Consider the following 23,702-nt stretch of genomic DNA (forward strand, 5'->3'; position numbering starts at 1 on the left):
TAATTTGCACCAGTTTCACTTGCATCTTTCCTTTCATTTAGATGTAACCATTCCTCCCTCTTTACTGACAGATTAACTTCAGTGACGATTGCTTTTCCCAAATTTCCATTAGGTACATGCCGTTTAATGTTTACTGTCATTAAGGTCGATAAGTGAGGGGGAGGTTACAGTCTAACTTAATGCTAGCATATACATTAACATAGGCGCTGTTCAATGAACAAGGGTGTCGTTTTTATTTCATAACATGGGACATAAATCATGAGCTGTAGTGGTAAGACTTGATTTAGTGTGTCAGGAAATGGGGGACGTAAATCACGAGCTGTAGTGGTAAGACTTGATTTAAAGTGTCAGGAAATGGTGTCTCTACATCTCTTTGCACTATGGTGAGCGTCCATTTGGGGGTAGATTTTGCTTCCCATTCAGATTGTCCTCTTGCGTCACTTACAAGTACATCTACATCTACATCTACATTTATACTCCGCAAGCCACCCAACGGTGTGTGGCGGAGGGCACTTTACGTGCCACTGTCATTACCTCCCTTTCCTGTTCCAGTCGCGTATGGTTCGCGGGAAGAACGACTGTCTGAAAGCCTCCGTGCGCGCTCTAATCCCTCTGATTTTACATACGTGATCTCCTCGGGAGGTATAAGTAGGGGGAAGCAATATATTCGATACCTCATCCAGAAACGCACCCTCTCGAAACCTGGCGAGAAAGCTACACCGCGATGCAGAGCGCCTCTCTTGCAGAGTCTGCCACTTGAGTTTGTTAAACATCTCCGTAACGCTATCATGCTTACCAAATAACCCTGTGACGAAACGCATACACAGTAATAAGTCTGGCAGGACGCTGCGCACCGTTCGGAGTCTAGTAACCATGCACCCACCATCGGGAAGCGATACAGCGTGTGTCGATTAATACATCTTTATGAAGTGTTTTGTGCAGCGGTCACAGTGTTTACAAAACTACTGCACCTGCTTCAACTCATGGTACACCTTGGCTACGAGAAGGGACCTCAAGGCACCTCCTACGTTCCCTGCACGAAGGTAAGTATTGCACTTTATTATTTAACTAGCCAATGGCACACTGTCCTATAATTTGCACAAACACCCGTACTGTAGCACGCTTCCTCGATTGATCAAGTCTCCTTTGTTTCAAAGTAGAAGGTACGTGGTGTAAAACTTGTTCTTACTTGCCTCTATGCGTATAACTCACACTGTCACTGAGTAACTCACTGTCATTGGGTAACTGTACACTGTTCCATTCACTGTTTACAACTCAAAAAAAAAAAAAAACAAAAAAAAAAAACTGTAGCTCATGAGACACTGGTTAGTTTTTAGTAGTTTATCCCCACATACATTATTTGCTCTTATCTTTCAAAACTTTATTGGTCTACATATTGCTCATTATATTTCTTTACACAAGTTGGTAAGTGAATGTGTTCTTGGAAAATACGTGCCTCTAGTATTACCGTTCACGGTCACGATACTATCTTACATCTCACAGGGCACAACAGAACACGTTGTTGCAGGGTGTCGGTGGTCGAACCCGAGACTCCAGATGACCGAGCTGACGCCGGAACCCACCATACCACTTCTCGTCAGGAGACTGAGTAAGTTCAATAACATCAAGGGGCAGTGCAGAGTGATATAGCGGTATTCGGAAGTATTCCTTTATTCACATAATTTACAGTACTACGATGGCCGCAGTATAGTGTCGGCGTGCCATCCACAGCGTTGTCCCACGAGTCCAGCTGGCTCAGCAACTCCTGGTATGCCGACACTGGTCTGTCATCTGCATGGCCACTCAGCTAGAAGCCAGCTGCGCTCTGCCCGATACGTCACGTCTTGCATCGCGTAGCTGCCCGCTATTCTAGAGACTGTTACAATCCCTGGTTCCTGCCACCCTCTGCCCCATTTGGCCTGCTCTGTCCGACCATGGGACAAAGGTGGATGTACCGGTCACTCGTGGCCCTCGGCCGCTGCTGCTCCCAGGAAAGAACCGGAGTCGAACCCACGCCCTCCTGAATGCTGTGCCGCAACTTAGCGCTTGTGGTGCTTGCCGGATGTCAACACCCGCCACCGCCTCTGGCGCCACTGCAGCGCTGCCGCGCCTCTCACAGCATACACCTTGTCCGGACCCCAGTACAGCAGGTGGGAAGCGAATATGGCCCGTCCTGGACCCTCTGCAGACTGCTGTCACTGCCCTCTTTCAGGCAGACCATGCAATCTCCAAGTACCTGGCTGCCATTCCGTCTCGTCCCGGTGTTGTGTCCCCGGAGGCGGAATACAGCCCAAACAAGTACATAGAAATAAAGAACAGGTTACACAGAATATTTACAACATCGCTGCTATTTGGGCCCCTATAAGCGTAGACCAGCCTAGATCTGACCCGACTCTCGACTGACTTGGCACACTTCCCAAGCTAAAAGTGCCTGACAATTTGTACTGCTTTTCCCCTCGCTTCTGATGTAGTGTCAGAGAGAGACAGAAACTATGGCAGGGGTAAATTCCCATATGTCAGCCACTTACACATCGCCCCCTTGGCTCTGGCCTAGTGGCCCGCCTCAGACATCGCAATAACTTAAAGCAACGCTCCAATTTCCTGCCTCGCTGTTGCTTCATTACAACGAAATCGTACGTGCAATACACCGCTGCAGCTCCACGCAATGTTTACTCTGCCAGGCCTACTGGTTGCCGACTATTACCACACACTCCCAGCGGCCCCAAACTTCATCGCCCAACCGTGCCTTTGTTGAATTTATAGCAAAATTCCCCTTTCCTACGACTAAGACTAATACTAGCGCAGCACACCTCCCCTCCTTTCAACGAGATTCGTCCCGAATCGAAATATAACAGCCTTGGCCTGTGGCTGCGTAAACATACATTGTTCACAAAACTTACATTCTACAGACTAAGACTAATGAGAACATCAAAACATGAACTCTACACCTATACACTGTTTGCACTGGTTACCCATGCGGTAGGTAACTGAGGTGTTGGCACCTCCTCTACTGGTGCACGTTTCCACACTCTCCACAAAGCTCTACTCAAGAAAAATAGAAAAACGCCACATCCTATGGCTGAAAGGCTCACTGTCATTATTTTGTCGGTGCGATGCTGCTGTAACGTTTGAATGTGTTCCAATACTTTATTAACTGTGATAGATCCTTCCTGTGCATTAATAAAGGAATGCAACGTTTCCAGAAACGCTGGATTTAACGTAGAGTTTAAATATGTCAGATTCTGCATTGGCAATATCTCCAGAACCCCTTCCCACTACAAATCACTACAACATCGTACCACATCCTCAAAAATTCCCGATAGTTCACTCTGCCCCTATCGAATTCTCTGAACAAAAAAAAAAAAAAAAAAAAAAAAAAAAAAAAAAAAAAAAAAAAAAAAAAAGAAGTCTCCCCCATGACAAAACTAAAACAACAATCAAGAAAAACGCAACTATTATCTGACCCACCAAAACACAAAAAACGCAAATTATCCCTTGATACAAATATACAAAATGTAAACAAGCCATACAATATTACACATATAATAATTTACTCCCTCCGAGACCGTAACGCATACAGAACGTTATGTGTCCACTGTTGTCCCTCTGCCGCGACCTTCTTCTTCCGTTTGCTTTTCCTAGCCTCTGCAATTGCGTCACTTCCTTGTAATTGAGGCAATCCATCCACCATTCCTTTAAAATGCTTTACTCTACTTATGTGGATAATGGATTTTTTGTTGGCAGCTGCACTTTAACATTTACAGGCGAAGTCATCTCCACGACCTGGTATGGTCTGTGGTACTTCATCAAGAATTTTTTCGTCTTTCCCTTAGGTGTATATGGATTCGTGATCAGTACCCATTGACGTACCCTGTACTGTGGTAAAGGTCCCAACCGCTTATTCTGTTATTCCTGCATTTCCAACGCTTTCGTATTGGCCTTCTGTACCATCTTCCAGTCTACCCGTATTGTCCATACAAATTTCCTCACTGCGTCCTCTTTAGCTCCAGGTTTCGGACATAGAACGTGAATCGGCGATGGCATCTTTCTTCCATAGACCACCTCAAACGATGACATTTCGACCCCTGAATGTATTTTGGTGTTATAACTCGATACCACGTACAGAAGATAAACGTCCCAATTATCATGGTTTTCATTCACATTATAACTTAGCATTTTTGAAATTGTCTTACATACTCGCTCCGTTCTCACATTCGACTGGGGATGAAATTGACTGGTCTGTAATTTTTTAATCCTCAATAGACGACACAACTGTGACATTAATTCGGACATGAAGTTCGTTCCCTGATCTGTAATTATGGTATCAGACACCCCAAACTTCAATAACCACTATTGACTAATACTTGTGTTACCGTACTTCCCTGTTGGTCTAGTATTGCGACCATGGCTAGAAACCGCGAAAAGTGATCAATTATAGTCAAAACGTAACGATTCCCGGCCGGCGTTTTATATATGACCCGCAGATATCTAACCTGACAAACTCAAAAGGTTTCAAAGCCTCTGGTAACCGTTGCAATGGAATTCTTGCACGTGTCACACCCACTTGCTGCACACACGGTGCACAATTTCTTGCGCGTTGTTCCACATCCCTTCTCCGAGTGCGCCACCAAAATCGTTCTACTACTCGTCTTTCCGTTGCTCGACGACCCCCATGCCCTGAAAGCACATGATCATGGGCCTGCTTTAAGACTTTCTCTCTCAAACTCTTTGGTACCACTACCCGTGGTCCAAACCTGGTAACTCTACACAACAAATTTCCCTCCACAATGAAATGCAGTTGAGTTCTAAAACACTGGCACTCCTCATCCTCTGCTTGTGCCCTTTGCCACTCCGCGGCACTCTTATCCATTACTTCTAATGCGTCAAACTTGCAACTTAATGCATCTGCAGTCCCATGTTTCCTCCCTGGCTTACGAATTACTTCAAAGTCAAACTCACTTAATTTTAGAGCCCACTGTGTTAACTGACTAGAAGGATCCTTGAGTCCCATTAACCATCTCAACGCTGCATTATCTGTCACGACCTTAAACTTCCTACCATAAAGGTAACAACGAAAATACGTTACGCCATATATTATAGCCAACATCTCCTTTTCTGATGTGGTATAATTCCACTCTGCCCTTTTTAACTGTCTGGAAGTATATGCCACCGGAAGCTCCTGTCCCTTTACCATTTGCCACAAAACACATCCTACTGCGTCACATGAAAAGATGAAGTCGTCTTCAAAATTCGGAAACACCAACATCGGACCAGAAACTAATCTCATTTTTAATTCATCGAAAGCTTGCTGGCATTCCTCCGTCCACTGAAATTTAATCCTTTTCTTTAACAGCTTTGTTAACGGCTCGGCTATTTTAGCAAAATCCTTTACAAATTTACGATAATATGAACATAACCCAATATTCGATTGTAATTGCTTCGTTGTGTGTGCTGTCGGAAAATTTTGAACTGCCTTTGTTAACCGAGGATCGGTTTGAACCCCTTGTTCACTGTTTATGTGACCTAAATATTTGACCTGCGTCTGTGCAAAATTACATTTTTCTTAACTTTTTGTTAACCGTGCTGACCACAATCTCCTAAGGACTTCTCTTAAACCTTATACATGTTCTGGTATATCCTTCGAAAATACTATAATGTCATCTAGGTAAACCATACATGTTTTTGGTTTTAATCCCCGTAAAATCCCATCTAATAATCGCTGAAAAGTTGCTTGTGCATTCTTCAACCCGAACGGCATACGTGTATACTGATAGTGTCCCCCAGGAACAGTAAAAGCTGTCTTTGCCCTAACCTCTGGCGCTACTTCCAACTGGTGGTATTAACTCCGTAAATCCATCGTCGTAAAATACTGAAATTGTCCCAGATTGTCCAATGTGTCCATAATATTCAGAATCGGATATGCGTCCGAAATGGTTTTCGCATTCAGAAACATATAATCACAACAATACCTATATTTCCTTGTACCATCCACCGACTTCTTAGGTACGAGAACTACATTACTTGAATACGGACTATCGCTATGCTCTATGATTCCATCTCGTAGTTGTTGTTCTATAAAAACCTCTAGTAGCGGTTGCATGTGATGTGCTACCCTACATGGTTTCCTAAACATTGGTGTATTATCCTCCGTTGGTATGCGATGCTTCGTAATCGGTGTTGCCTGTAACCTACCCTTCGTTCCGAATAAATCGCTAAATGTCAATAACAGTTCCTTCAATGCGACCCTGTCGTCTCCCTGCAAATGCTGTAATTTTCTCCTCAATTGCGCTGCATCGACGTTTTCCTTATGGCTAACATCTAAATCCTCCCTATCGAGGCCATCTCCATCAAAAACCCCCAATGTGGCCAATAACAACCCTTTCGATAAGCTAAAATCCACTCTGCCAAAGTTATCTATACTTACAGGAACCCTATAATCTCCGTCCACATAACTCTGGGAATCACCGAATACCCCTCACCCACACATGGTAACACCTCTACTTGCCCACTAAACTTAGTTCCTGCGATCACAAATTGAAGTACCGTCGTACCCAATGACTCCACTTCATTATGCCCCACCCCACGTAACCTATAACGTGGTGGCTCAAGCCTTCTCCTGCTAACCAGGTCTAGACTAATAACAGACACGTGTGCCCCCATGTCAACCAGAAACCTCTGTTCGCTTCCGTTCACCAAGCCTAATAAGCAGCAGTCCGTCTATGCTCCTACAAGAGCATTACCTCATTTCACTGGGACCTCCCCCGACGGTTGAAGCAGTCCCATTCTCGTTTGACGGCTGCTGTCGCCGAGGTCCCCCCTGCAGTTCACTGCCTGGTGACCCATTTCCCCACATGAGTAATACCACAACTGACGCTGACACTGCCTTCTAATATGCCCTAACTGGCCACAACCAAAACACTTACTTTCCGCTGCCAGAACTTTGTGCTCCACCCTTTGCTTCGTCGCATAATCTACCTCCTCTAAGTACCAGGATGAGTCAAATGAAAACCTTAAATATTTTTTTAAATATTATTTATTGTGCAGAAATGGTACAAAGCTGTATTTTCAGCATAATCTTCCCCACGCTCAATGCGAGTCCTCCAGCTCTTACAAAGTGCATAAATTCCTTTAGAAAAAAGTTCTTTTTGTAGTCCGCGCAACCCCTCACGCACCGCGTGGCGTACCTCTTCATCAGAACGAAACTTCTTTCCTCCCATTGCGTCTTTGAGTGGTCCAAACATATGGAAATCACTTGGGGCAAAGTCTGGTGAGTATGGTGGATGAGGAAGACACTCAGAATGCAGATCTGTGTTTGTTGCAACTGTTGTACTGGCAGTGTGGGGCCTTGCATTGTCATGTTGCAAAAGGACACCTGCTGACAGCAATCCACGTCGCTTTGATTTGATTGCAGCCCGCAGATGATTTATTAGTAGATCTGTGTACGATGCACTGGTGACAGTGGTCCCTCTAGGCATGTGATGCTCCAAAATGTCGCCTCTTTCGTCCCAAAAGAGAATCAGCATAACATTCCCTGCTGATGATCCTGTTTGAAACTTCTTTGGTTTTGGTGATGAGAAATGGCGCCATTCCTTGCTCGCCCTTTTTGTTTCCGGTTGGTGGAAGTGAACCCAGGTTTCGTCTCCAGTACCGATTCTTGCAAGGAAGCCAAAACCTTCTCGTTCAAAGCGCCGAAGAAGTACTTCATAAGCATCAACACGTCGTTCTCTCATTTCAGGAGTCAGCTGCCGTGGCACCCATCTTGCAGACACTTTGTGAAACTGGAGCACATCATGCACAGTGTAGTGTGCTGACCCATGACTAATCTGTAAGCATGCTGCAGTGTCATTCAGTGTCACTCGGCGGTTTTCCTTCACTATGGCTTCTACTGCTGCAATGTTCTGTGGAGTCACAACTCGTCGTGCCTGACCTGTACAAGGAACATCTTCCACTGAAGTCACACCATTTTCGAACTTCCTACTCCATTCGTAAACATGCTGCTGTGACAATGTGACAAACATGCATCACTGTACTGAACCTTTATTCGTCGATGAATTTCGATAGGTTTCACACCTTCACTACGCAAAAACCCGAATAACAGAACGCTGTTCTTCCCTGGTGCAATTCGCAAGTGGAGCGGCCATCTTTATACTGATACTGCGACGTTATGTGTGCATCTGCACTGTGCTGCCACCTACAGGCCATTCTGCACGCTGTTTGTAGCTCACGGGACGAAGGTGGTTGTACTGGTCACCCGTGGCCCTCGGCCGCTGCTGCTCCCAGGACAGAACCAGACTTGAGCCCCCGCCATCCTAGATGCTGTGCCTGAACTTGCCACTAGTAGTAGTGTTGCTTGCCGGATGGCAACACCCTCTGCCTCCTCTGGCGCTGCCGCACCCCACGCAGTGTACGCCACTCCCGGACCCAGATATGCCAGGTGGGAAGCGACCCGCCACAGACCACTGTCACTGCCCTCCTTCAGGCAGACCATGCAATCTCCAAGTACCCGGTTGCTGTTCTGTCCCACCCTGGTGTTGTGTCCCTGGAGGCGGAATACAGCCCAAAAAAGTGCACAAAAATAAAGAACAGGTTACAGAGAATATTTACAACATCGCTGCTAGCCGGGCCCCTATAAGGGTAGACCAGCACAGGTCCGACCTGACTCTCGACTGACCTGGCACACCTCCCAAGCTAAAAGTGCCTGATTATTTATATTGCTTTTCCCCTCGCTTCTGACATAGTGTCAGAGAGAGACAGAAACTATGGCAGGGGTTAATTCCCATATGTCAGCCACTTACACATCACCCTCCTGGCTCTGGCCTAGTGCCCTGCCCCGGACATCGCCATAACTTAAAGCAACGCTCCAATTCCCTGCCTTGCTGTTGCTTCATTCCAAACAACTTGTACGTGCAATACGCCGCTGCAGCTCCACGCCATGTTTACTCTGCCTGGTCTACTGGTTGCCGACTATTACCACATGCTGCCAGCGGCCCCCGACTTCATCGCCCAGCCATGCCTTTACTGAATTAACAAAATTCCCCTTTCCTATGACTACGACTAATACTAGTGCAGAAACGTTTTCGAGAACAACAGCACTTCCCTCAACTTAAGATGCTAAAAATGCACTTATACATAGAAACGACAATTCAAAAAAATAAACGCACCAAAAGCGCTTATAGAAATTGTCTCCACATGAGGCAAACTACATGCGAGTTACTGTGGGGGGGGGGGGGGGGGGGGGGAGATTTCATCTTTACGTCACCGAAGACTGTAACAACACATGGTACACACATCAGAAACAAGTAAAATGAAAACATATAAATAAGTTAATCACTATACTTAAATTCACAAATAAATAGAAAATTAAAATGCTAGGTAGTATGAACAACAGATTGATAATGAAGCTTGGTTGGTGTATGCTATACTGCTTCCTAAGTCTCTGTCTGTGTTTGTACATGTTTTCATGTTCGTGTGTTCATCGTTGTATCACTGGTATGTACACAATTTCTTTTTCTTTAATCGAATGTGTCCTTAGTCACTCCTTACTTTACTTCTTCCACCAAATATCTTCAGCTCAGATTGGATAACACATTATAAACATAAGCGAAAATCTGTGTATGTATTCCTCTAAAGTCAACATAGATTCTTAGTACTTCCATGCCGAAGAAGAGACAAATTATTAAAATACTATGGTGTTACTGAGCGTCAAGTAGTGTACTTCTCAGTGATGTTGGAAAATATTTTATAACGTAGATCGTAAATCGTAGTGACAATAGTGTAACTTAGTTGCTTCTCATCGCCGATTGATGTCTCGTAGCATCTCGTTGAATGCCAGCTCTAAAGAATTGTTTTTGTTCCAGTATTACCTAATCTCTCTGCTTGTCATTTTCCTGTAACTTACCTCGTACATATTTCCCTTTTTTTCTTTTTTAGCAAGAGGTGGTGTTAAGTTTGCCTCCGATAACGTTTACAAACCGTACTTCAACAGTGTATTTGCACTCTAATGTGCGTATAAATTTGAAAAATTATTTGTGTTTCAGTAAGATAGCACTAGTTTTTATTTATAGGTTATATCTTTAGATGCATTTCACTTAGATTAGGTTGTCACGTGTATGGTATATACCATGCTGAACTTTCATTTGCAGCCAGAAAAAATTTCATCATCGCAGCATACAAAAAAATACAAGGGTCACTCCAAAAGAAATGCACACTGTTTTTGTAAAAATACAGTTTTCATTCTGCGTGTGTGAAAGCTTTACAGTGTGTAGATACATCCTTCCCGCTTGTTTTCAAACTTAGTTCAACTTGTTCCCGTGAGTGGCGCCGTCACAGCATGTCTTCAAGATGGCTGCTACAGTTGACGTTCGTCAGAAGCAACGTGCTGTCATAGAATTCCTGTGCTGTGAAAACTAGACAGTGGGAAACATCCACAAGAGGTTGAAAAAGGCGTATGGAGATGCTGCTGTCACGCAGTACAGTTAGTTGGTGAGCAAGCAGGTTACGTGATGAAAGCGGGCACAGCAGTACTGAGGATTGTCCTCGCAGCGGCAGGCCTCGTATTTCACACACTCCAGACAGTGTGCAGAGAGTTAACGAATTGGTGACTGCTGACTGATGCATCACAGTGAACGAATTGTCACACTACGTTGGGATAGGGGAAGGAAGTGTTTGCAGAATGCTGAAAGTGTTGGCGTTAAAAAAGGTTTGTGCCATGTGGGTTCCCAGGATGTTGACAGTGGCTCACAAAGAAACAAGAAAAACGGTATGCAGCGAACTTTTGGAAAAGTACGGGAATGGTGGAGATGAATTTCTTGGAAGAACTGTGACAGGTGATGAAACTTGGCTCCATCATTTTTCACCAGAGATGAAGAGGCAATCAGTGGAGTTGCATCATGCAAATTCACCCAAGAAAAAAAATTCAAAACCACATTTTCTGCTGGAGGAGTTATGGCTATGGTGTTTTTCGATTCCGAAGGACTCTTGCTTGTGGACATAATGCCAAGTGGAACCACCATAAATTCTGATGCATTTGTGATGACACTGAAGAAACTTCAAGCTCGACTGCGTCGTGTTCTACATCAGCAAAGGCAGGATGTTTTGCTGCTGCACGACAATGCACGGCCACATGTCAGTCAAAAAACCATCGAAGTGATCACAAAACTTGGATGGACAACACTGAAACACCTGCCTTACAGTCCTGACCTGGCTCCATGTGACTATCATCTCTTTGGGAAACTGAAAGACTCTCTTCGTGGTACAAGGTTTGAAGATGATGGCCGGCCGGTGTGGCCGAGCGGTTCTAGGCGCTTCAGTCTGGAACCGCGCGACCGCTACGGTCGCAGGTTCGAATCCTACCTCGGGCATGGATGTGTGTGATGTCGTTAGGTTTAAGTAGTTATAAGTTCTAGGGGACTGATGACCTCAGAAGTTAAGTCCCATAGTGCTCAGAGCCATTTGAAGATGATGATTCCCTTGTGCACGCTGCCAAACAGTGTCTCCAACAGGTTGGTCCAGAATTTTACCATGCGGGTATACAGGCGCTGGTTCCAAGATGGCGTAAGGCAGTTGAGAGGGATGGAAATTATGTGGAGAAATGGAAATATTGTTCCTAAAGGATGTATCTACACACTGTAAAACTTTCAAACATGTAGAATAAAAGATGGAGTTCTAAAAATATGTGTGCATTTCTTTTGGAGTGACCCTCGTAATACCGTTTTGCTCAATGTATTCATAGATAATGCCTAGTGGTGTGGCTAGATAAAAAAAAAAATTATCTCTGCAACATGACATGTACTTGCGTGACTATATACTTATGTACGTTAGGGTGTCCAATATTTTCTGTCACTTACCCTGTACCTTACAACCTTGATGAACAAGTGGCATAAAAAAATTACAGCTACTTTGTTCCGAGATCTGTGCTAATGGTTCGCTTCAGAATCTTTCGTACATAAACTTAAAACTAAAATACCACTGTAATCATAAACTATTCGGTCTAACCTTTCAAGTACACTCCTCAGCTAACATTGCTAGTCATCAACTGATGTGTATGTCCTAGCTTGCTTACGTATTGTGTCCACAGTCGCTGACAAATGTAAACAAAGGTAGTGAAATGCTCTGATTTACGTAGCTGCATAAAATTCGTATTCTTTCTTTTTACCATAGGTTACTTATTTCCCTCGCGTGCATAGATAGATGTGAAGTGTGATACTTAAACATGGTGGAATTTCCTCCAGTCTCTGTGTGCTTAGAGTCCTTTGATTTTACCATTGTGAGGATATGCAAGTAAATAACATCCGTCATGCAGAATATGTACAATAATGTACAAACCAGTACACCTTATTTGCCTCTTAGCGTTTTTCTTGGCTAACAGAGAAGATTTGACATGGGTCTTAAGTAATACTTTTTCTCTAACCACGAATGTGGTAACACCATGTAGCTGTTTGTTAAAATGCTTCTTATGTCGTTGAGCTTGTTCTGTAATAGAGATCGATACCTGTCTTACCTCGGATCGCCCCCGCAGCTATCTGTGGCCAACATTGGGGAGTATAATGAGGCCACATTTAGTTTAACGCCCGTTTTTTACTGTTTGTAGGTGTTTCGTTTGTCACTTTGCAACTGAACTCGGGCTCGTTTACTACCTATTTTTCACGTGGCTCATCTGTAAAGGGGGTTGGTAGTAAACGGTTGCATTTGCGCCCCTATTATTGAGTCTGATATTGGCTGGCTTTTGAAGAGCAGTGAATTGAACTATACACGTTCAGATTGAAACTTATTTATTCAAAAGAAACACTTTAACGTTGTGGCCATGCATTTTTAAGTTCACAAATAATAATCGGTGCAATTCGTACACTGTTTGTCTCACACCCACACACTTTCACTTTGTTCCTTCGCATACCCTGGCGTCCATGCTTGCACTCGCGGCACTTTGCCGCTCCCAACTCGCCACCACAACGGCCAACGACAAAAGACCACGATTTTCCCGCTCACATCCACAGTCCTGAGCCGTGTCACATGACACCACAGTAGTCAAAATAATTGCTAAACATGGCCACAATTCGTTTACAGTATTTTATAATATTTAAATACTTAAATCTAAATACATTATATAATTTTACAAATTATCACCACACTTATATAATTCGTTGCAATTAAAAGAAAACCAAAACACTATCCAACGGAACTACAACGTCCATCAAAACACAAACAAATATTTTCCGCTCTATTTTTGCCCAGCATATTATCTCTGCTGCCGTGCTTTAAATTTTAAATTACTTGAAAGAGTTCCATATTATCCCCTGTTACCTTACATACCCCCACTTCATGGAGACATTACCTTAGTAACGGCAACATGAAGTAGCACCAAATGGAGTGAACCCATATTACTTTATATATTAAACATTTTAATTATAACTATAATGGGACCAAAACACGTAGAACAGTGTTATAGTGGTGAGTTAATCAGTGTATGTACTGTCATTAGGAAACATACATACATAATCCAACAATGTATCCAACTCAAATATACAATTAGATAGTATCCTATTGAGTGACTGGGCAGGCAAAATAAATGCCCATGTTAGTCTATATGTAGGTTGCCCACCACTGCACATTAACACTTCCACTTTTTACACAGTTGTTTCTGTAAGTTGCACGAAGTTGTTGTAACCACATCCTTTTGTTCACAGGTTTATGCATTGGAATACAGTCTTTCCAAACTTGCCAGCCAACAGCACTGTGCTTCCTCTCATTAGCCAAGCCATCCTATCAAAATTTAATCAAATCCTCATAAATCTTGCCTAGACATGCAGACCCACATTTCCCAGGAATCAGGCTATCCAAATCCTCCCTGGAACATCCTGTTTTCACTGATCAGTTCTTATTGAGGTTTGTACAAATGACAAACACGCACATAAATCAAACACAAACATGGCATAGTTAGATATATTCTATTTCACCCTTCAAATGTTCCCAGATCAGGACCTCCAACACTTCTACCCCCACGCACCAGTATCAACTCCAGGTGCCACAGATACATTAGAAATTTTAATCAAATCTCAACTATTTCTTTTTACAAACTATTTGCAGATTTCCTCCCTCCTATATTCTCCACATATTTATACAGAAATAGACTATATGTACAGTAGGTTTCAGATCCTGTATGACTTTCAACAAGGCTTCTATCACACCCACACCAGTTGTGCAAATCCATTGGACAACAGATTCCCTTATTGCAAATATATACAGTATAATGAAGTTTGTTGACCACCAACAATCGCATCGCAACATACACAGTAACACAAATAATACTCCAATTATAAATACACGTATACACAGCCCCCAATAATTTTTAACTCTACAATAGTGTACATGGAAATCTCACTTCCTTAACCTTTATTCTTTTACCACATATTTTTTCAACTCTGTTACATTTCTCAGTCCAAATGGCTTTTTGGACACTGGATATACCAACCTATATGCATTAGGGTGTGGACAACCCGTTATCTCAAAGGGTCCATGGTATAATTCAAATAACTTTTTGATTTCGCCATCAATGTCACTGGATTTTTTTTTGTTCCTCACCAGCACCTTATCTCCCTCCTTGAACTTTGTTGTCTTATACCTTTCTCCATGCCTCCTCTGTCTCTCATGTCCTTTCTTTAACATTTGCTGTCTGGCCACCTGCATCTTCTCTTGACTTGTCAAGTCTTGAGATGGAGGAAAATCTATGTGTTCTGCTATTAGATTGTCAGGCTTGATATCTTTCATGAGCTCATAGGGTGAGAATCCTGTTGCACAACTCTTCACTGTGTTCATAAGATCCTCAAACACAGTTATATATTCTGCCCAAGTACTATGCTTTTTACTGCAATATGTCCTACATAGCCTACCCAGCTCCCTCATATACCTCTCAGCAGGGTTTCCCGCAGGGTGATACACTGAAATCCTTATATGCTTCATCCCAGATTTTTGCATAAACTTCCCCCACACACTAGATACAAATTGTGCTCCATTATCAGACAGAACATTCTCTGGTTTTATAACATTCACAAAGTAATCTTTCTCTAGCTTGTTAATTATATTCTGGCTAGTGGCCTTTTTCAGTGGATACAGTCTTACAAACTTTGAGAATACATCAACAGCTAAAAAAACATACTTTACACCCCCTCGACCTGTTGGCAGCCTCCCAAATAAATCAATAGCCAGCAGTTCACCATTTCTTTTAGGAACAATATTCTGCATCTCTCCTTGTACTGCAATAGTATTATACTTCACTTTTTGACATTTGTCACAAGAAGCCAACTGTCTCTTTACTCTCCTGGCCATGTTGTTAAAACTAACATAGTCCTGCAGTATTTCCAAACATTTTTTGAGTCCCATAATGCCCATGGCTAAGGTGGATGTAATTTATTAATTTTTCCACATGCTCATCTGGAAAACATACCTTCCACTCCTCTTTGTCCAAATTTCTTCGTCTAAATAAAATACCTTTATAAATTCTATAATATTTAGCTATTTTTTCATGTTCTTTACTTCCAAAGTTTGTTTTGATAAACTTCAAGGTTTGGTCCCCATTCTGAAGTCTCCTCATGTCCTTACAGATGGATCTGATTTCCTTCCCTCCACCCACTCCTTTCATATACAATATCTGTAGTTCTTTCTCATCTCCATTTGCTTCATGTTCTTCTCCAATGAAAGGTAATCTTGATAAGGCATCAGCCACATTGTTGTCTGTGCCCTTAATATATCTTATCTCACAGTTAAACTGCTGCAAAAACATGGCCCATCTCATGAGTCTATTATTTAACAGCTTACATTCTTGCAAATAGCTCAGAGCCTTATGGTCTGTGTAAACAATCACTTTCCTACATTCCACATATATCCTGAACTTCTGAAATCCAAAAACTATGGCTAAAAGTTCCTTCTCTGAGATACCATACATCAATTCATGTTTGGATAGCATTCTGCTTGCAAAAGCGATTGCCCTGTGCTCGGTCTTCCCATCTACTACCCTCTCCTGAAATAGCACTGCCCCTATCCCATAATCTGAGCTGTCTGCCCCAATACAGAAAGGCAAAGACAAATCTGGATAGAACAAAATTTTGCTGTTTTTTAAGCTATTCTTGATGGCTTTAAATTCCCGGTCACAGTCAGATGTCCAGCACCAGGTTACACTTTTCTTTAATAGTCTACATAAGTTAGGTGAATTCAGGCTATAATCACTTATGTACTTCCTATAGAATGAACATAGTCCTATAAATGATTTCAATTGTTTCCTGTTCGTTGGCACCTTGCAGTCAACAATAGCCTTGATTTTCTCTTTATTGGGCAGAATGCCATCAGGAGTTAACTGATGACCGAGAAAGAGTAATGCTGCTTGAAAAAATTCACACTTACTTAACTTAAGGGTCATCCCCCCTTTAGATATAGCCTTGAATACATCCTCCAACAGCTGACAGTGCTCTTGCCAATTGCTACTCGTAATCAAAATGTCATCTACGTACACGGTCAATTTTCTCATTAGTTCATCACCCAACACATGACTTAAAGCCCTTACAAAAACTGCTACAGATATTGATAAACCAAATGGCACAACTGTAAACATATAAGTCCTGCCCTCAAATAAGAAAGCAGTGTACTTTCTGCTCTCTTCAGCCAATTGCACCTGCCAGAACCCTGAAGTCAAATCAACACTTGACAGAATTTTAACATTATAAAATTTTTGCAACAGCTCATCCATGTTCTCTGGCTGATCATTTTCTTTGACTATTATTTTATTTAGCTTTCTTGCATCCAGTACTATTCTTATAGAACCATCCCTCTTTTTCACCACTACTATTGGATTACAATACTCACTCCTCCCCATTTCCAGTATGCCCCACTTCAACATCATCTGTATCCTTGCCCTTACAGCCTCTCTGTTAGCTATTGCTATAGGATAAGGTTTGGCCCTTATCACTTCATGTGGCAATACCCTCAAAACATAACTGAAATCTACGACTTTTCCAGGTCTGTCAGAGAACACATGCTTATGCTTACACAACAAACCTGTAAGCTGCACCTTTTGTTCCTCATTTAAATGTCCCATTTCATTCACTTTGTCATGTATCTGCTGTTCAGTGCAGATCTCATCACCTACCTCTTCTATCCTTTGTAAATGAGTAATAGTCTCACCTCCTTTTAATTCCCCTTTAAATTTTATTCTTCGTCTATTTCCACCAGCATCAAATTCTACCATTCTGTCCTCTACAAAAATGCTACAGTCATACTTGTACAAGAAGTCCATACCCAAAATTACATTCAATGCCAAACCCTTCACCACAAAGCAACTAATATCAAAACAATACTCATTACTATTAAATTCCAGTAATACTTCCCTGCTGATGGGCTTGCTACATGTCCCAGTTGCTGTCTTAATTTTGACTCCTGTAACTGGTAATTCTATTAATCCTAAACCTTTAGTTTGCTGCCAGAAAGATTCAGAGATTGCAGATAAACTTGAGCCAGAGTCTAATAATGCTATATCTGCAACTCCTCCCACACTGATATCAATTATTGGCTGTATCACCTCTATTTCTACTCTGTTCAGCCCTGATTCCTGTAATAAATCTCTTTCTACTTCACTCCTGCTTTCCTCTCGCATAATGCAAATATCTTTAGGTCTTTCTCCAAAACATACATCAGTATCCCCTTCAAACAGATCCTTAATAGCAAACTCAACATTCTCTTCTTCACTTAATTCTTCCAATTTTCTGGCAATTTTAAATTTTATTTTACCCCATTCTTCAGGCATCAAAGCTTTATGTAATTTTGCATAGGACACCCAATCACTCAAATCATAATCAGCCTCCTCCTTTCCTAACCATCCACAATTAACATCTTTGAGGCTTGCATCATCAGTTAAGAAAACATTGGTTTCAATTTTATCTTCTGGGCAACCTACAGCAACATTCTCCATATCATTACACATTTCCATATCCACACTGAAGTCATTATCACTACCACAGTTAACACCTGCACCCACAAGCACAGTAACCTTATCAGTAGGTGATTTACCAGCATTTTCCACATTGTTAAATACACCACTCATATTAGCCTTTACATCACACTGAATAACCCTCACATCACCTTTTCCACAATTCTCCATACTATTTCCAATAGACATCTCTACCCATTCATCACACCCATTATTACTGTGAACATTGCCCCTTAATTCCATATCCACTTCTGTTCCCCCTTTTGATGAAACTACCTCTGTCTCTGATCTTTCAATGAATTTTGCTGCACACAAACCAATATTGTCCTCCTCTGCTTGTAATTTCTCTTCCCTTTTAAACATGTCATCAATGTAAAACTCCCACTGTTCATTGCTGATATTAGCCTTGTTCCCTTTTTTCCTCTTATACCTTTTATCTGTATTTCTATAATTGTTAAAACCCCTCCATAGATTTTCATTTCCTAAGACAGCATCCATATGACATATCCCAATTTCCCTATTTTCCTTGCTGACTTTATTACTCATCCCATCATGTCCTTGTCTGGCCCTCTTTACATAATTACCAGCCCCCCTGCGGACCTTAAGTGAGGCATCAATTAGTTTTTTGATTGCCTACCCTGTCCATTTGCATCTGGCATTCCTACTCTCATACCTTCTCTATCACTCCTCATCTGATCAAAATTGTCTCTTCTCCCTCCAAAATTTCTGTTATACCTTTGTGGCTTGCTTCTCCAATCTCTATCCTGATTATTCTGATCACTTCTATCTTCTCTCCACCTGTTATGGTTATTACTGTATTCATAATTAATACTGTTTCCCCGTTCATGATACCTTCCACTCTCCCTATGTTCCATGTATTTAGGTCTGTAACACAATGCCCTGTCCATATTATCCACAAAATTAAGAAATTCTTCCACTGAACCTGTTGCACTGTGAATCAAATCCCATTGCAAATGCTCTGGTAATCTTCTCTTTAGTGTAGATATTTCTGTTAATACGCCCAGTGGCCTATCCAGATGATTTAATTTATTCAGTTCTCTAACACAGAACTCTCTCATACTTTCCTTTCCACTCTTGTAACTGGATCCATTCAAAAAATCGTTTTGAAATCTTAATTGTTTTGCTTGGCCCCAGTATTTGTTCAAGAACAGGTTTTCGAAAGGTTTTAAAATCACAAAATTTATCATCATTTTGGTTTGCCCATGTTTGAGCTCCCCCTTCCAACTGCCTCTTAACATATTTAATTTTTGCCTGCTCACTCATCCCTGTCACAAAGTTATCCTTACACGCAGCTAGAAAGTCAACTGCATGGTATTTATTCTCCCCATTAAAAGGTTTTGACTGAAATCCATGCCCCAGAGGATATCCCAACAATAAATTTTCATTCCCTGCTGCCACAGTATTAACTGTTTCCCTCAAAACATTTATTTCCCCTTCTAATTCCTTCTTATTGTCAGTAATTCCCTTATGGCAATCCAGCGCTCCTGTCTTAATGGATTCAATGTCTGCCTCTGTTTGTCTTTGAAATAATGTGCATTTCTGTTCCTGTACCTGAATCTGCCCCACAAGATTACTTTGCACAGTGTCCACCTTGGCTACTAAGCCTCTTTCAACCTCATCAACTCTCTCAATAATTCCCTCAACAATTTTAACCGTGTTTTCAACTTTATCTGTAATTTGAGTGAATTTGAGATCTAGCTGATCAAATTTTTCACTCACTGTCTTTATTTTATCACTAAGCCTTAATTCCATATCCCCTATTTTCGAATCCATTTCTCCAACTATTGCAGTTTTTATATTCCCTATTTTCGAGTCTATTTCTCCTAATTTACTAGTAAGTTTTACAAAAAATGTGCTGAGGTCACTTCCTGGTATCCAGCCTATTTCTTTTGGCATGCTAGGGCTACTACAGGTACTCCTAACATCCACTGATTCGCCTTCACTTTGAGATTCACGCGTCTCATCGGCCATGGCTAATGAAAGGACACAATTTTGCAATGTAGCTGCTGGCTGTACTTATCTTTTAAATCCTCGTGTGACGCGACGTCTGCAGTGAGCTCCGCAGCACAGCTATGCAATGAATCTTAATCGGCGGCGTGGACACACAGCAAACTCAATCAGGAGCGAGAACACGTTGCGTAGGCCCCTGGCAGCATGTAGTCGTGTTGGTCGGTGGCACGGACGACGGCGTTGATCGTCGGCAGCACGTGGATACAGCTTCGACTGCTTTACCCGTAGCAACACATGGACGTGGCACGGACGACGGTTTCTTCTCGCGGCAGCACGTATCGCGGCACGGACGACTGTTTTACCCGCGGCAACACGTGGATACGGCAAGCACGGCGGTTTTACCCGCGGCAACACGTGGTCGACTCATCAGACTGTGTAACTGACTGCTTCACAATCGTGGTGGCCTTATATCGGCGTAACCACGGGGCAGCGCGTATCTTGTCCAGCACAAACACTCCGGTACTGCTAATGCACCGATTTAGCTCAGAGCCCCCACACTGACTGTTCAAAAGCCTAACATCAGACGGACATTCGATTCCGAAATACTATGCAATATGGAAAAAAGTCCTATCCCGGACGAGCCCCTAATTGCAACTGAACTCGGGCTCGTTTACTACCTATTTTTCACGCGGCTCATCTGTAAAGGGGGTTGGTAGTAAACGGTTGCATTTGCGCCCCTATTATTGAGTCTGATATTGGCTGGCTTTTGAAGAGCAGTGAATTGAACTATACACGTTCAGATTGAAACTTATTTATTCAAAAGAAACACTTTAACGTTGTGGCCATGCATTTTTAAGTTCACAAATAATAATCGGTGCAATTCGTACACTGTTTGTCTCACACCCACACACTTTCACTTTGTTCCTTCGCATACCCTGGCGTCCATGCTTGCACTCGCGGCACTTTGCCGCTCCCAACTCGCCACCACAACGGCCAACGACAAAAGACCACGATTTTCCCGCTCACATCCACAGTCCTGAGCCGTGTCACATGACACCACAGTAGTCAAAATAATTGCTAAACATGGCCACAATTCGTTTACAGTATTTTATAATATTTAAATACTTAAATCTAAATACATTATATAATTTTACAAATTATCACCACACTTATATAATTCGTTGCAATTAAAAGAAAACCAAAACACTATCCAACGGAACTACAACGTCCATCAAAACACAAACAAATATTTTCCGCTCTATTTTTGCCCAGCATATTATCTCTGCTGCCGTGCTTTAAATTTTAAATTACTTGAAAGAGTTCCATATTATCCCCTGTTACCTTACAACTTCAATAATGTTCACTCCCGAAGTGTTGTTCCTCTGTTGCGCATTCCGATCATGATTCTGCCCTGAGTTTATAGGTGTAATGTTACTTCGCACTTGGGACTGATAAGGCTGATTACTAATCGGGTACAGCCACTGCACATTTCGTGGGTCGGCCGTGTTGTTGTTGCTAAACTGAGGCTGAAAATTACTGTAAGCGTTACCCCACTGATTGCCGTTACCGTTTCTATTCCAATTTCGTTTCTGGTTACCAGAGTAGCCAGAGTAGTTTCTGTAACCATTTTTTCTTTTCCTTTTATACCCTGGGTTACAACTTTCGTAATAGTTATTACTAAAGTTGCCTCCAGAACTCGGGCCTGGCATATGCGCTGCTGCTACGGGATCGACAAAAGCCGGTCGTGACTCAACCGAGCACGCTACATTGTTGACGTCGTACTGCGGCTGGCGCTGCGGAGGCTGGTGGCCAAATCTACTAAGAAAATTATTTTGGTTGGTGTGGCTCTGTATTGCATCTTCATTAATTAAGTCAATAGAGTCAGAGACACATAGAAAATACTCCAGATTTCTTTCGGGTACCTGCACTACCTTTTCCCGAATATTAAGCGGTAGTTTTCCTTTCAGAATGCGTAGGACGTCAGTGTTTGTCACTGGCTCATCCCAGAACCTCGTCTTATTTAAATATTTCTCAAAATACTTTCGCAGTGATCCAAATTTTGGATTATATTGTTCAGGGTGAATAGGGCTTTTCTTAATCTCTCTTCAACGCCATGTGACCAGTACTCTGAAAGGATGCGTTTTCAAACTGTTCTAATGTCTGACAAGTTTCTGACATTTACAGCGCCCATAATGCTCCATCGCCTTGGATATAACCCGTAGCATGTTGTATCTTTCCCTATTCAGACCACATTTTCGGCAATACATTTTTGAATGACTTCATAAAAATTACCGGATGCACAGACTTCTTTTCAGGGATGAACACTTGAAATTGCTGGTGTTTATAAGACTCTCTTGTAACAAAGCTGATAACAACGTGGGTTCTGTTACTTGCTGTTTCTTTCTTTCGTCACAGTGTCGTTGGTTACCGCACATCCCATAATTTGGTGAACACACATGTACATTCGGGGTAGGATAGTCACTAATTGCACTATCATTCTTATTTGTGGGTATGTTGCCAAGCTCTTCTGCGTCTTGGTGTCGTTCTTTCACTGTACTGTTTCCTATTAAGTTGCTTGGCTATTTGATTTTGTCAGGCTCATAAGTCCTGTTTAAAAGTTTTCTGTGTCTGGCCCGTGTCAGCTTTCAGTTTAACTACAGATGTGTTTTGTGTAGTGTATACTTGTTCCACTGTGTTTACTTATCGAGTTTTGTAGCTCTGTTTCTAGAGTATGGTTTATGTGTGTGTCTTTTTCTTCTAAAAAGTCCTCAAACAGCTGTTTTTGCTGTTTTGTCATGTCCTCAACTTGATTTACACCTTCCTGCATTTTTGTATTGAGCTCAGTTTGCTATACACTCATGGCATTGAAATTTTTAGTTAACTTACGTACCTGATCTGGCACATCCTTAACTGTGGTTTTCAAATTATCAATATCCTGATTCATGGAATTTAAATCTTTACACACCACTTCTATTAGATGATCCACCACCTCTCTTTTTGTTGTGTCAGTTGTGTTGTCAGTTTATTGTGCATATCAGTAAGGTATTTTACATCACTGTCTAGCTTGTTCAAAAATGGTTCAAATGGCTCTGAGCACTATGGGACTTAACATCTGTGGTCATCAGTCCCCTAGAACTTAGAACTACTTAAACCTAACTAACCTAAGGACATCACACAACACCCAGCCATCACGAGGCAGAGAAAATCCCTGACCCCGCCGGGAATCGAACCCGGGAACCCGTGCGTGGGAAGCGAGAACGCTACCGCACGACCACGAGATGCGGGCTAGCTTGTTCATTTGAGTGGTTACATTCCCTATCCGTTTTGTGAAATTGTCTACCTGTGTAGTGACATTGCTTATTTGTGCTGTGACATTTCCTATATGTGTATTCCTTTGGGTTGTTACATACCCTACCTGTGTTGTGACATTTCCTGTCTGTGTATTCATTTGGACTATTATATTCCCTATTGATTTGGGCTATTATCTGAGTTACAAATTGTGACATCAGATCTGTCTGCATTAATTTAAACATCTGCCTAATGTCTGGCTCTACTGGACCTTGTACATTTGCAGTGTGGTTATCAAGGAAGATTAGTCGAGAGATAACACACTTAATATTGAATACACATTTATTAGTAACTTTTGCATATAACAAAGAATGGCTGTTACACATCTGCGCACCGAAAGTTCACACAAGAACATACTATTTCAAAGAATGAAGGTGCCAAAGATAGGGCACTCTGCACTACAGACACCACA

The sequence above is a fragment of the Schistocerca piceifrons genome, chromosome 2, assembly GCF_021461385.2.
Source record: "Schistocerca piceifrons isolate TAMUIC-IGC-003096 chromosome 2, iqSchPice1.1, whole genome shotgun sequence".
NCBI classification, from domain to species: Eukaryota; Metazoa; Arthropoda; class Insecta; order Orthoptera; family Acrididae; genus Schistocerca; species Schistocerca piceifrons.